The 13,240-nt window shown below is 47.8% G+C and overlaps 1 protein-coding gene across 5 annotated transcripts in view; it reads left to right on the forward strand.

The window, feature by feature from the left end:
* The window catches only part of LOC106008670 (IQ motif and SEC7 domain-containing protein 1), a 92,150-nt gene that overhangs the window by 64,507 nt on the left and 14,403 nt on the right, over positions 1 to 13,240 (forward strand). The window contains exons 10-12 of one of the 5 annotated variants that reach the window (XR_015449645.1): positions 1,456 to 5,306; positions 7,235 to 7,391; positions 10,450 to 11,288. The gene's annotated coding sequence lies outside the window, so the exon portion shown is untranslated. Of the gene's footprint in view, positions 1 to 1,455; positions 5,307 to 7,234; positions 12,456 to 13,240 lie in introns of those variants that run through there. The other 4 variants (XR_015449646.1, XR_015449642.1, XR_015449644.1 and 1 more) reach the window with 4 other exon arrangements.

The raw sequence follows: 13,240 nt of genomic DNA on the forward strand, positions 1-13,240 counted from the left end.
TTGGGAAGAAGGTCGCCTCCTGCAGGGCAGCAGGAAAGCAGTGGTGGGGCCCCAAGGCCCCATTTCCAATGTGTAGTCACACACGCCACACACACACACACACACACACACACACACACACACGGCACCACACATCCCGCAGGGTTCCCCAGGGTGTCATGCTCCATCAATGCTCTTATTTTATTTATTGAAAAAACTGCTTTGAAAGGTGGCCCTGCAGTGTTCCCAAATGTGCCCTGGGATGCATCCATGCATCCCCCAGGATTGGTCTGGGCTACAGCTTCCAGCAAACCCCTCAACCTGTGCCCTGGGGTCTCTGAGACACGCAGGACCACAGAGTGAGACCGCTCTGCATCTGCTGCCATGCCCAAATCCAGGGAGGAGGTGACAGGAGGGATGGACACCAGGAACTGGGACTCTAGATGATGCAAATGTACTGTAGAGTTCAAAAAGCTAAGAGAAAGCTTTCGTTTTCTTTTGTTTTAAGAGACGAAGTCTTAGTTGCCTGTGGTGGTGACACATATCTGTAATCCTGCACTCTGGGAGGCTGAGGCAGGAGGATCCCAAGTTCTAGCCCAGCTTGAGCGATTTAGTGACTTAGATCCTGTCTCAAAATATAAAACCAAAAAAGGGCTGGGGATGCAGCTCAGGTGAAGGTCCTGGGTTTGATCCCCAGTGCCGCAAGAGATGGGGAGGAGCAGAGGGGGAGGGAGAGGGGGACTGTGCTCCCCACCCTGGCCTGGGCTCTAGTGACCCTCCTGTTCAGCCTCCCTTTTAGCTGAACCCAAGGCACGTGCCACCTTATCTAGCTAGAAGGAGAGATGTTGAGCATTTTCACCATAAAGAAAGGATACGTATTTTACCCTGATTTAAATATTATACAATGTATACATGTATCAAAACATCATATCCCACTCCCCAGCAGGACTGCCAGGATTTCTAAATGTTTTATTTTGTTTTTTTTAATCTCACATTCGTGGTGCTGGAAATCAGGCCTGAGGCTGGTGCACTTGCTCCACTCCGAGCCACCCAGGCCTGAGACATTGTTGGATGGTCAGGTCTGGTGTTTAGTCCAGCAGCCTTGCCATCTCCCAGCTGGCCAGAATCAAATCTCTCTCAATTTGCCACAAGGATCACCCAAACTTTGTTCCTCAGAACGAAGATCAGAGAGATGAGCTCTCCGAGGGGAAGGAGTATAAGAACTCCTACCTCTCCTCACAGGGCTGTGGTCCGAGCAGCTTAGCTCATCAGTACAGCCCATGAATTATTATATCATCATCATCATGTTTTTTTAGACAAGTTTTTGCTAAGTAGTCCAGGCTGGCCTCAAACATATGGAGATCCTCCTGCCTCAGCCTCCCAAGTGCCGGGTTTACAGGTGTGCACCACCATGCCAGGCTTATATCATCATTAATATTAATTATCAAAGGCTGAACTGTGTCTCTCACATCCCAGGTGTGGACGGCCTAAACCCCGAACCTCAGAACATCAGTGTATGTGGAGCCAGGTCTTCAGAGAGACGATCGTCCTCAAGTGTGGTCACAGGGATGGACCTGAATTCAGTACAGCTGTGGCCTTCTAAGAAGAGGACATTTGGCAAACGTACACAGAGCTGTCACTTCGGGAACACATGGGAGGAGACTGCGTCCATGTGCAGGGAGAGGTCTCAGAAGGAACCAGCCCTGAGTGCACTTTGACTTCGGACTCCTCTTCTCCAGGAGTGTGGGAAAATACCTCTCCACTGGGGAAGCCGCCAGCCTGTGGGCCTTGCAGAGGAATGCAGCCGGGAAGCATCAGAATATTGTCTCGGTGATTTTTACAATACTGAAGCCAGGCTCGGTGCCCACACCTGTAATCCCAGCAGCTGGGGAGGCTGAAGCAGGAGGATCGCAAGTTTGAGGACAGCCTGGACAATAGCCCTGCCTTGAAATAAAAGTGGAAAGGGCTGGGTATTCGGCTCAGGATAGAGCATCCCGGCACATGCAGGGGCAGAGGCGTCCCTCCTGGGGACACACGGCTGCCACCGACCTGCTTCCTTGTCACTCATTTATTCTTTTTCTTGCACAAACCACACGTGTGACGAAGTCCTGGCACGCACTGCCCTGTGCCTGGCCTTTGTGTGTGACAGAGCATCCGGTAGATGCTGCAGGACAGACTAAGAAAGCAGCTTTAGAAAGTCAGGGCAACAGCCAGTGGTGGGCAGGCGAGTCACCAGCAGGGCGTTGGAGGAAAGCTTGGAAAAGTATTTTAGGCTGCTGTGTTAGGAGGGGCAGGAGGAGAGGCCGGGCTCCTGGAGGTGACCCTGGGCTCCTTGCCCCACCACCGAAGTAGGTCACTGTGAGCACAGGGAGGCGCCGCGCTGTGTGGGAGGCACGGATCTGGCGGGGCTGCGATGCCATCTGTGACTGCAGACTCCCAGGTTGCTGGTGGGGAGAGCGGCTTGTCTAAGCGCCTGGCCTTACAGATGGTGAAGCTGAGCCCAGAGGCAGAGGGACTGTTCCTGAGGTCACTAGCCAGGTGGGGACGGAGCAGGGACCTGAGCCTGCGAGTCCCACCTTTTGGCTGCAGCCCTTTTAAGGGTGCCAGGTTGCCTGAAAAGTTGTATCTGGATGCCCAGATTTTACTCTGCCTTTTTCTTCCTGCCTTGTGTATCTATCGCCCCTCTGCAATTGAAAATAAGAGCATAGACACTGGGCTGTGGTACTGGCTTTGCTCTCCACCCCTTAGGGCTTTGACAGGGCAGCTGTGACCACAGGGCAGTACAGTCCACCTTGTAGAGGATGGATTGGTGGTGGTCTTGGAGTTGTGCAGTGCACGGCCTGCGAAACTGTACCTAGCAGTCCTGGCTGTGAAGGGCTAAGTGACATCATGCCATCATGCCTGTCAATCCATTAGCATATGAAGAGATCATCAAATGTTGGCCATTATTATCTGCATTTTTTGATTTGTTTTGAGACAGGGTCTTGCTGTGTAGTCCACACTGGACTTGAGCTCATTATGTAGCCCAAGCTGTCCTCAAACTTGTAGTGATCCTCTTGCCTCAGCTTTCCAAGTGTTGAGATTACAGGTGTGCACTACCATGCCTGGCTATTATTATCTTTATTTTTTTTTGTTATCATGAAGAACCGGCTGTCTTATCTTTTTTTTTTTTGGTACCGGGGATCGAACCCGGGTCCTTGCACTTGCACAGCAGGCAGCGAAACCACTGAGCTAAATCCCCGGCCCAGCTGTCTTATCTTTGAAGCAGCAAGGAATGGAAGAGCTGAGTAGGAAAGTCATCTTTTCATGTTTTCTTCTGTTATTAAAGGTAACGAGCACTCAGTACAGAAAACCTGGAAAACGCATAAGGAGACACAAAATGACAAAAAATAACAAGCCCACATCCAGAACCACCCTTTTGACATATGGTGTATGTTTTTCCAGGCTTTCATTCCCTGTTTGTCTCTTTCACACATTAGGAAATTTTGCTTTCCTGTGGGAAGTCTGGCCTCCGCCCTCAGCTTTGAGGAGAGGACCCAGCACAGTGACCAAGAACATGAATTCTATGTCTCCATCACCTAGTTTCACATGCCAGCTCTCACCTGCCTGCTGTGTGACCTTGGGCAAGACAGGTAAGCTCCCTGGGCTTCAGTGTTGTCTCTTGTAAAGTGTGCCTAATGCGGAAGCATTGTGAGCGTGACCTAAGTTAATGCTTGCAATGTTCCCAGAGAAGTACTTGGTTCCGAGTGTATTGGTCGGGAGGAGAGGTTTAATGGGCTCAGGGGATGCAGTCCATGGTCGGTTGCCCCAAGGCAGGAACATCATGGCGGAAGGGCATGGTGGAGCAAAGCTACTCAGTTCCTGGCAGCTGGCAAGCAGATCAGGGAGCAGAGCCTGAAAGGGAGGGTAGAGAGACCAGCTGAAGTCCCCAAGGCTGTGCCTCCAGGACCCACCCTGACACTCCCAGTGTGCTTTACTAATCCCTTGGTGGTCCCCAAGTGAATCCAGTTGACAGTTAAGCTTAACTGTCAAAGGGTTTGGCACATCCTTGTCACAAGAGCAGCCCATTTGGGGGACAGCACCTTTGGCTATGCTGGTCCCTTACTGTTGGCCCTGCAGTTGGTTCCTAGTTTTTCCCCATCCTAAATAATGTGGCTACAATGTTTCTCAGTGTCTTTGAGTATGTCTTTGGTTATTTTATGAAAATAAATTCCCAGAAATGGTATTTCTGGTTTATAAATAATGCATGTGGCAGATCATCCAAGTGTGTACTAAAGAATGTGCCGGCAAAATTGGCAGGGACAAGAAAGAGACAGGAGTCCCTGAGACCTTGGGAGGAGAACAGGGGAACATGGGCACAGCCTAGGACTAGGAAATGTGCTTTAGTTATGGTTGTGGGGCTGCCCATTTGATGTCCTGGGGATGTGGTCCTTGCCCTTTGGAGCTTTGGCCTTGTTGCCCAAATTCTGGTCCTTGGAGAATCCACCACCTTTTGTTTGTGTCTCAGAACCAGCTATGGCATAAGGTGAGGTAAGGTAAGACTTTGAAATATATTTGCTTTTAAAAAAATAAACACATTTTTAAAAATTAATTAATTATTAATTTGTTTTTTTGTTTGTTTTTTTTGGTAGCGGTGATCGAACTTGGATCCTTCCACTTTCAAGGCAGGCAGCGGGACCACTGAGCTAAATCCCTGGGCCCTGTTTTTGGTTTTTTTTGAGACAGGATCTTGCTATGTAGTTTAGTCTGGCCTTGAAGTCACTGTGTAGCCCCAGCTGGCCTTGAACTTGATGTGATCTTCCTGCCTCAGCCTCCTGAGTGCTGGGAGGGCTCTGAGGTCCAGGCCTGCGCTTTGGTTGTTGGAGAGGGGTCCTCAAGTGAGCTACAGAGGTGGGAAAGGCTAAGGAGCACTGAGCTGATACCTTCTCCTTATTATAATTGGAAGGGCAGGAAGAAAACAGAAGGGAGATTTTAATTTTTATTTAAACTAATTGATTTTTTTATAAGCTGGGAGGGTGGGGTGGAGGAAGCTCGCAATTTTCTGTTGAAGGATCAATCTATGCATTTTCTCCTACATTTGTGCCTAAACCATCAAGTCCCTGACTTTGGGAAACGCCAGCTGCCCCTACTCAGAAGATCGTCACCCTCACCTTACCAAGAGGGCCCCTAACTGTTGCCCCCGGCTGGTACTGAGGAGCAGAGGAGTGGCCAGGAGGGGGAGCTGGGGCTTCTGGCTGGAATGTCACACTGACTCCTCTGTCCCAGGGACAGGGACGGCCCCAGCACCAGGCAGCTGCATCCTGGTCCGTCTTGGGCACACCTGCCCGGTAAGTTCTGACAGTGGGGCTCCTTGGATTCCCTTAACTGTACCTGGGTCCTCACCTTGACAGTTTAGCCCTACTTTGACCTTGACCTTGACCTTACTTTGCTACCTGGCCTGGTCACTGGGAGGCTTGGGCCCATGGGAATCACATGGCTTGGGGTTATCAAGGAGTCACAGAGACAATTACTATTGAAGTGTAGACTAGAACCCTGACCTGCTGAGCCCTGACAGGATGTCCTGTCCCGAGTTACATGGACCATTTGCCTCTCTGACAATTGTCCTACTTGATTTTCCCTGAAATCTTGGGTGATAGATAATTTTATTTTTTGGTACTGGGAATCAAACTTAGGTCCTTTCGCTTGTGCAGCAGGTGGCGAAACCACTGAGCTAAATCCCCGGCCCAATAGATAATATTCTTGTAAGTATTTTGTAAATGAGGAAACTGAGCATATATTCAAGGTCACATAGCTACTAGGAGGTGTGATCAAAAATATGGTGAATGTTTAGATTTTTTTTTTTTTTTTTTAATAATTACTATGGTAAAAAACATGTTGCTATGAATCCCTCTCAAAATCCCCCTCTTGCTTTGAGCACCCTTATCCCATCGTTCTTGCCATTTTCTGGAGGAGGTCTGGAAGTCCACTGTCACGAGTGTCTTCTGTTACGCTGTCACGGCTGCTTTGATGTCCTGGATTGATTCAAAACATTTACCTTTCACGGTCATTTTGACTTCAGGGAGGAGCCAGAAGTCTCATGGTACCAGATCCAGTGAATAAGGTGGATAAGGACACATCAAAATGTTTTCGTCCAACGAAAAATGCTCTAAACATTTTGAATCTATTCAGGACATTGAGGCAGCCACGAAAAGACACTCAGGAAAGAGGACTTTCAGAACTGCCACTGAAAGTGCTAATGATGGGATAAGTGTGCCTGGAGTGAAGGGGAATATTTTGAGGGGGATTCATAATAATGTGTCTTTTATTGTAATAAATTAAAAATTTTTAATTTACACATTCACCATAGTTTTGGATCATATCTCATAAGTGGCGGAGACCTTTGCATATATTACAGAAAATTGTGTTAGGGGCATGATTAGAACTAAGACCCAGTCTGGATCTCTTCCTATAAAGTACCCTACATTCACTTTTGTCCTTTAGTGTGCTAGGTCCTGGCACTATCTCCTATTTCTGAATGCTTTCAACCTTATCACTTTTCTGGAAGGGATAGAGGAGTAGTGCCAAAGATGAGCAATTCATACTAAAGTGTAAACGGCTGTACCTGGCCTCATATATTTCTCCCATCTGGGGCCACTTACACTTAGGTTACTCTCTAAGGCAACCAAGGACATTTTGTGTGGATAAGTAATCTCTCCCTGTGTAAGAATCGTTCCAACATGGACTCGACTGGAGCCCCGAGCTTGAAGCAGCAGTAATCATTCACATCTCACAGTCTCTGTGGGTCTGACTCAGGGAAGAAAGAAGTCACGCCTGTCCTCTGTGACATTTTGTGCTCAGCTTCGAGACTTGAACCCTGAGGCAGGAACATCTGGAGGCCCAGGGCCCACAGGTGGATTCCTCTGAGCATGACGACTGGGTGCCAGGACCAAGGACCTGGATGGACAGCCACACGGGGCTCAGACTGCCTTGGTGACTCAGGGTCACTTCTGTCTCATGGTGTGGGCGGGACCAGCGCCACAGCCCACCTGGCCTTGGGAGACAGTGATGCCCGTGGTCCATTGCTGGGACCACAAGCAGAGGGCTGGCCCTTTGTGCAGCTTCCTGTGGACAGCGGGGTCGAAAGCCTAGGTCATGCATGGACCCTGGGCAGCTGGGTGCCCTGGGTGTGGCTCTGCTCAGATCCCATCATCCCTGGGGTCCCTTTGCTCCAGCTGCCTGTGTCCTGATTTTGTTTTTCTCTGCATTTCTGCTGCAGTTCGACCGGGATCTGGAGCCAGCCCCAAGTACTGACAGGCAGGCGGCTGGGCACCCTGGATCACAGGGACCTGATGAGGACAAGAGGCAGAACTTGAAGCACTGATCCACTTGTCTGAGCCCTCAGATGGAGACCAGAGAGATTGGGCTGGGCATGGGTGAGTGTGTTGGGGGACATGAGGGTCTGTCCAGCAAGGTAGCCGGATTCCTGCCTTTCCGTGAGGGGGCTTCAGAAGCAGCTCCTTGCTGGAAGAAGGACCAGAACTCCTTTGTCAGAGAGCCCTGCACTATTGTTTGAGAAAGCACTGGTCATCTCCATCCAAGAGCTGGCTGTGAGGCTGTCATGGTTTGTGTTTGGCCCGAAGACCCTGAGATGAAGATAGCAGAGTGGAGAAGTGGTTCAGACGAGGGAAGGCAGCAATGAAGTGTATCGGGGATGCTTGGGCCGGGGATTTAGCTCAGTGGTTCTGCCGCCTGCCTTGCAAGCGCAAGGACCCGAGTGATCCCCAGTACCAAAAAAACCCAACAAAAAAACCCCCAAACAACTAAGAAGACCTCAGACAACCCAGGGTGTGATGGTCACCTTAACCTCAGGGGAAGAGCAACCAGGATGCTAAAGCCCATTTGTCACTGGTGGGGTTGCTCAGTGGCAGAGCACGTCCTTACCAAGCTTGCAGTCCTGGATTCAATTGCCTAGAACTAAAGAAAAAAACCAAACCAAAACAACAATTAAACAGCAACAAAACCAGAAAGGCTAAAAAATTTTTTACAGATGATAAAGACGTTTTGGACTTAGTGGTGGTGGTTCCACATTGCAAAATTTTATGAATATGTTAAAAGACACTAAACTATATACTTTAGAAGGATAAATTTTATGGGATGTACATTATAAACCATTTCAAAACTGACTCAGCCAAGCATGGTAAGCCATGCTTCTCATCCCAGCTACTTGGGAGACAGAAGCAGGAGGATCTCAAGTTCAGGCCAGCTGGGCCAACTTAGCAAGACCCATAAATACATAAATAAATAAATAAAAATAAAGCTAGATGATAGATCAGTGGAATAGGATTGGGAATCCAGGTATAACTCTTATTTTTATGACCCTTAACTTGATTACATCTGTGAAAACCTCTTTTTAAATCACTATACAATCACATTCGCAGCAGTTTCTTCAGATTAGGACATTTTTGTCACTCATGGGGGTACCACACCCCCACCTTACAGAAGGGAAAACTGAGTTACTCATTAGAGAAATACAGTTAGTGACAGCAGGACAGAGATGTGAACCTGGCCCATCTGGCTCCAGAGCCCATGTTGTGAAGCAAAAAGAATGGAAGGGACAAGTCCAGGCCAGATGTCTCCAGCTTCATGGCGAGGGGTGCACAGGAGGAAAGAGACCAGTGTCACAACGACCAGTTAGGAGGAAGATCCAGAAAGGATCCAGAGATATCCAGAAAGACACCAAGAAAGACCTGGACTAAACTTAGTGATAAAATGAAGGGGGAGAAGGAGCAGAAAGCCTGGGTCCCATCCAGTCATTGCTTCCTCCTGGCCTTCCATCTGCTGGGCCAAATGGTCCACTGGGGCTTCCAAACATAGTTTCACTGTTTCACTGGGGGCTGGATGATAAAGGTATCACAGAGGGCTGTGACCTGTCCCCAGAAAGGAAGCTAGGACATTTCTTACCTCTTTGCTTCTCTCTGGACATACATTTAAGTAAAACCAGAGAAGATGACCCTCCAAAGGTGGTTAGACTTGATATATCTCGTCCTGTCAAGGTAACACATGAAATGGACCATCAGAAGTCAAAGTCTGTCTTAGTTGACTAGGGTTTCCCTAACAAAATACCATAGGCTCACTGGGTTTATCTACTGATTCTCAGTTCTGGAACCTGGAAGTATGATATCAAGGCTGGTGTGGTCAGGTTCTGGTGAGGGCTCTCTTTCTGGTTTGGAGATGGCTGCCTTCTCACTGTGTCCTCTTATGGGAGGGAGGGAGGGAGGGAGGGAGGGAGAGAGATATCTAGAGTGTCTTCCTCTCCTTACAAGGGCAATAATCCTATGATGAAGGCCCCAACTCTAAGACCTTTTCTAAACTCAGCTCTCTCCCCAAGGCCTCATTCCCTGACACCATCTACTAGGGTTTATATCTGGATGTCCTCCTAAAGCCTCATGTGACCATTGTGGGATCTTTGGAAGGTGATTGGATTATGGGAGTTTATACCTGACTTGCTGGGAGGAGGTGGGGGTGGTGGGAAGAGCTGAGTCACTGGGGGCATGACCTGGAAGGGTGGGTTTCCCTCCCCGGCTCCACCCTCATTCTCTCTTTGCTTCCTGGGTGCCATGACTGGGTGCTTCCACCTGGCCCCTCTGCCTTGGAGCTGCTGGACCGTGGACTGAAACTTTACAAACTATGAGCCAAAATAAAGCTCTCTGCCTTCAAGTTTTAGGTGTTGGGCATTGTGTCACAGTGACAAGGAAAGTGACTAAGACACCATCACATGGGGGTTGAGACTTCAGCATATGAACTTGGGGGTGTCTCATTCAGTCTACAGCAGTAGTGGTGGTGAAAGCTGTCATTTCCCACCCCTCCAAGCACAGAGGAGTCTTCAGTCCCCAGCCAATTCCTAAAATCCAAGCCCCTGACCTCAGCTCCCCCGTCCAGCGGCCCCCAGGTACCCTCTGCCCCATCAGCGAGCCTGCTCCATTCATTGAGAATTCACAGATGCTGTTTGGACAGTGAGAGTGAAAACCAGCAGGTCCATGAGAGTGATCCAGGGCTGTCCAGGATCTGGCTTACATGTGACCCTGCCACCTGCTCACTCTGGGGCCTCACCCAACTTCCTTAACCCCTCGAGCCTTTTCATTTGTATGAAAGGAGTCATCACAATCTCCATCTTGGTTGTGTGAGGATCCGGTGAGACTGTGCTTCTAAACTCATCTTTCCAAATTCTTCACCCTCCTCATGGGCATAGATGAGCCCAAGGGGAAACCAGGAGTCAGGGCTGAACTGATGGAGAATGTCTTTGAAGGTGGAAACATCAGTCTGGAAAAAAGAGCTTATTTCTAGGTTCCTTTCTCAGCTAGAGGGAGGAAGGTTTGGACCGAAAAGCAAACATTTTCTCTTGTGCCACACACTGAGACTACTTTGGATGGAATTCTGCATCACATCATGTCCTGCCTGATTCCTGACTCCACACCCTTCTCATGTCCACAGCCGAGATCCCATTGCCCACCTCTGTAGCCTCCACCCCAGCCCTGACATCAGGCAGAATCTGCAGAGACCAAGGAGGTATCTTTCTCTTCCATCTCTCTCTGCTTCTGGTTCGCCATGCCATGAGCAGCTGTCCTCTCACCATGCATTGCTGCATTTAAACCTACTGACCATGGACTGAAACTTCTGAAACTGTGAGCCTAAATAAACTTCTTTAAATTGCAGATATTGGGCATTTTGTTCTAGTGATGAGGAAAGTGACTAACACAGTTGAATTCTTGAACAACTCTTAAATTAAAAAATGCACATTTTGAACTGAATATACACAAGAAATACTGTGTTAAATTCTGGGATTTGAGAGTTAACATGTTTCTGCCATCACGAATACAAATGAAGTGGGGCTTTGTGGTCCAGGTGAAGGAGCTTGGACTTGATTTTTATAGATGGCTGGACTTATGGGGGTCTTAACTGCAAGCAAAAGGAACAGTTCTAGAAGATGCAGTTGTCTCTTGGTGTCCATGAGGAATGGGCTCGGGGACCCCCATGGATACCAAGGTCCATGGGTGCCCACATCCTTTATATAAAGTGGTGTAGCATTTTCACAGAACCTACACACATTCTCCTGTGGACTTTAAATCATCTCAGATTGCTTATGGTGCCCTCCACAATGTAAATGCCATGTAAATAGTGTTATAGTGTGTTGTAGTCTCTGTAATAATAACAAGAGAAAAAAGTCTGTATGTGTTCAGTACAGGTGCAATTTTTTCCTAAGTATTTTCAGTGGTTGGCTGAATCACGAAGGCAGAAGCCACATACGGAAGGCTGATTATATCAACAAGAAAGCAATGAACTAAAAGGACACTGGGTAGCTCTTGAATGGCCAGCAAGACCAGGAGCTGGGACTGCTCAATGGAAAGCTGCAAAAGGAGAATACACAGCCAGAGCCCCAGGTAAAAATCAACCTTACAACCAGACCGCGGAGGGTGACCCACTTTCGCTGCTGAACACTAGATGTTCTAGTCAAGACAGCTGAGCCTTCAGCCCTGGTCACCTCTGTCACTTCTAGATATTGGGTGTTAGGACTGCTCATTTGGGTTTGATTCTTTTTGTCATTAACTCCAGATTCAAAATTCTGAGAGGATCAGCTTAGCCAAACCTCAGTTACGTGTCTGTGCTCTGGTTGCCAGAAGGTCTGTGTTGTGGTTATAGCTAGATGTCCCCAGAGCCTCATGGGCGGGGCTTTGAGGAGGTGATTGGATCATGGGGGCTTAGTACTTATCAGTCGATGAGTCCATTGATGAAGTTGTACCTGAATGTGATGTTGGGAGGTGAAGCCTGGTGGGGAGGTGGTCACTGTGGGCGTGGCCTGGAAAGGTCTGTCTCCCTCCTCCTCTCATGATCTCTCTCTGCTTCCTGTCTGCCATGTTGTGAGCAGCATCCCTCTGTGATGCTCCTTTGCCACGCCGGCCTGCCTTGGAACCAGCCAACTATAGACCGAAACCTCTACAAACTGTGAGCCTAAGTGAATACCTTCTACCTAGAGTTGTGGGTGTCAGGCATTGTGTCTTAGCAACAAGAAAGTGACTAAGACATTCTGAGATATTTGACTGGGCTTCTCAGTTTCTACACTGGGAGGATGCTGTTGGCTCCGTTCAAGAGTTGGAAAATCTCAACACTGAGATTCTATCCCACTCCATGTATCAGGCAGTGTTTATTAGAGAAACAGATATAATACATGATATATATATATATATATATATATATATATATATGAATTTACACATTGGCTTACAATGGTCACCCACAGAATCAGATGTGGAAGAGGGCAGAGGGTCAGTCTGTGTGCTGGAGACCGAAGGATCCAGTTGAAGGTGTGGAGCTCACTGCAGTGTTCTGTGCAGGTCCATATCAGGAGGTCTGTGGTGGAAGGCTGAAGGATCTATGCTGGAAGCTGAAGAGTTTGAGCTGGAAGCCAGGAGATGACTTCCAAGGTGAAAAAACTGGAGCAGGTCTGTCCTTCTTCATTTCCTGTTTATACCATCCAAGTGACAAGCCACCCTGAGGTGGGTCTTTCACACCCTATGGTGTGGAATTGCTGAGCCAATGTAGTTGAGCTTCTCTTACTCAGGTTGACACAATCAATCAACCATCACACTCCAGAAAGAATGACTGTCATCAAGAAATCAACCAATAACAAATGTGGTGAAGCTTCGGGGGAGGGAGGACCCTTCAACATTGTTGATGGGAGTCTAAACTAGTACAACCATCATGGAAATCAGTATGGAGATTCCTCAAAACACTAAAACTAGAAATTCCATTTGACCCTGCTATTTCCCTTGTAGATATTTTTCTGAAAGAGTTAAAGACATCATATTACAGGAATCCATGCACACCCATATTTATAGCAGCACAAGTCATAATAGCTAAATCTTGGAAGCAGCCTATATGTCCATCAACAGATGCATAGATAAAGAAAATGTGGTATTTACATACCATGGAGTACTATTCTGCCATAAAGAGGGATACATTTGAGTCATTTGTAGGAAAATGGATGCATCTTGAGATCATAATGTTAAGTGAAATAAATCCGATACACGAGCTTAAATGTCACATGGTTTCTCTTATATGAGAAACTCAATATATAAATAAAGTGCAAAATAAAACACAGATAATAGGAAAGAGAGAGGGGGGGAATTATAATCCAGCATGGACGATGTATCTAAGTGTACCTTGATTTAGTATAATTGTCTTATGTGTTTTATATGTTTTTTGCCTATTAGTCTGGGTGTTAATC

The sequence above is a fragment of the Heterocephalus glaber genome, unplaced genomic scaffold (genome assembly GCF_053883595.1).
Source record: "Heterocephalus glaber isolate CG9 unplaced genomic scaffold, H.glaber_assembly_v1.0 deba00000768, whole genome shotgun sequence".
NCBI lineage: Eukaryota > Metazoa > Chordata > Mammalia > Rodentia > Bathyergidae > Heterocephalus > Heterocephalus glaber.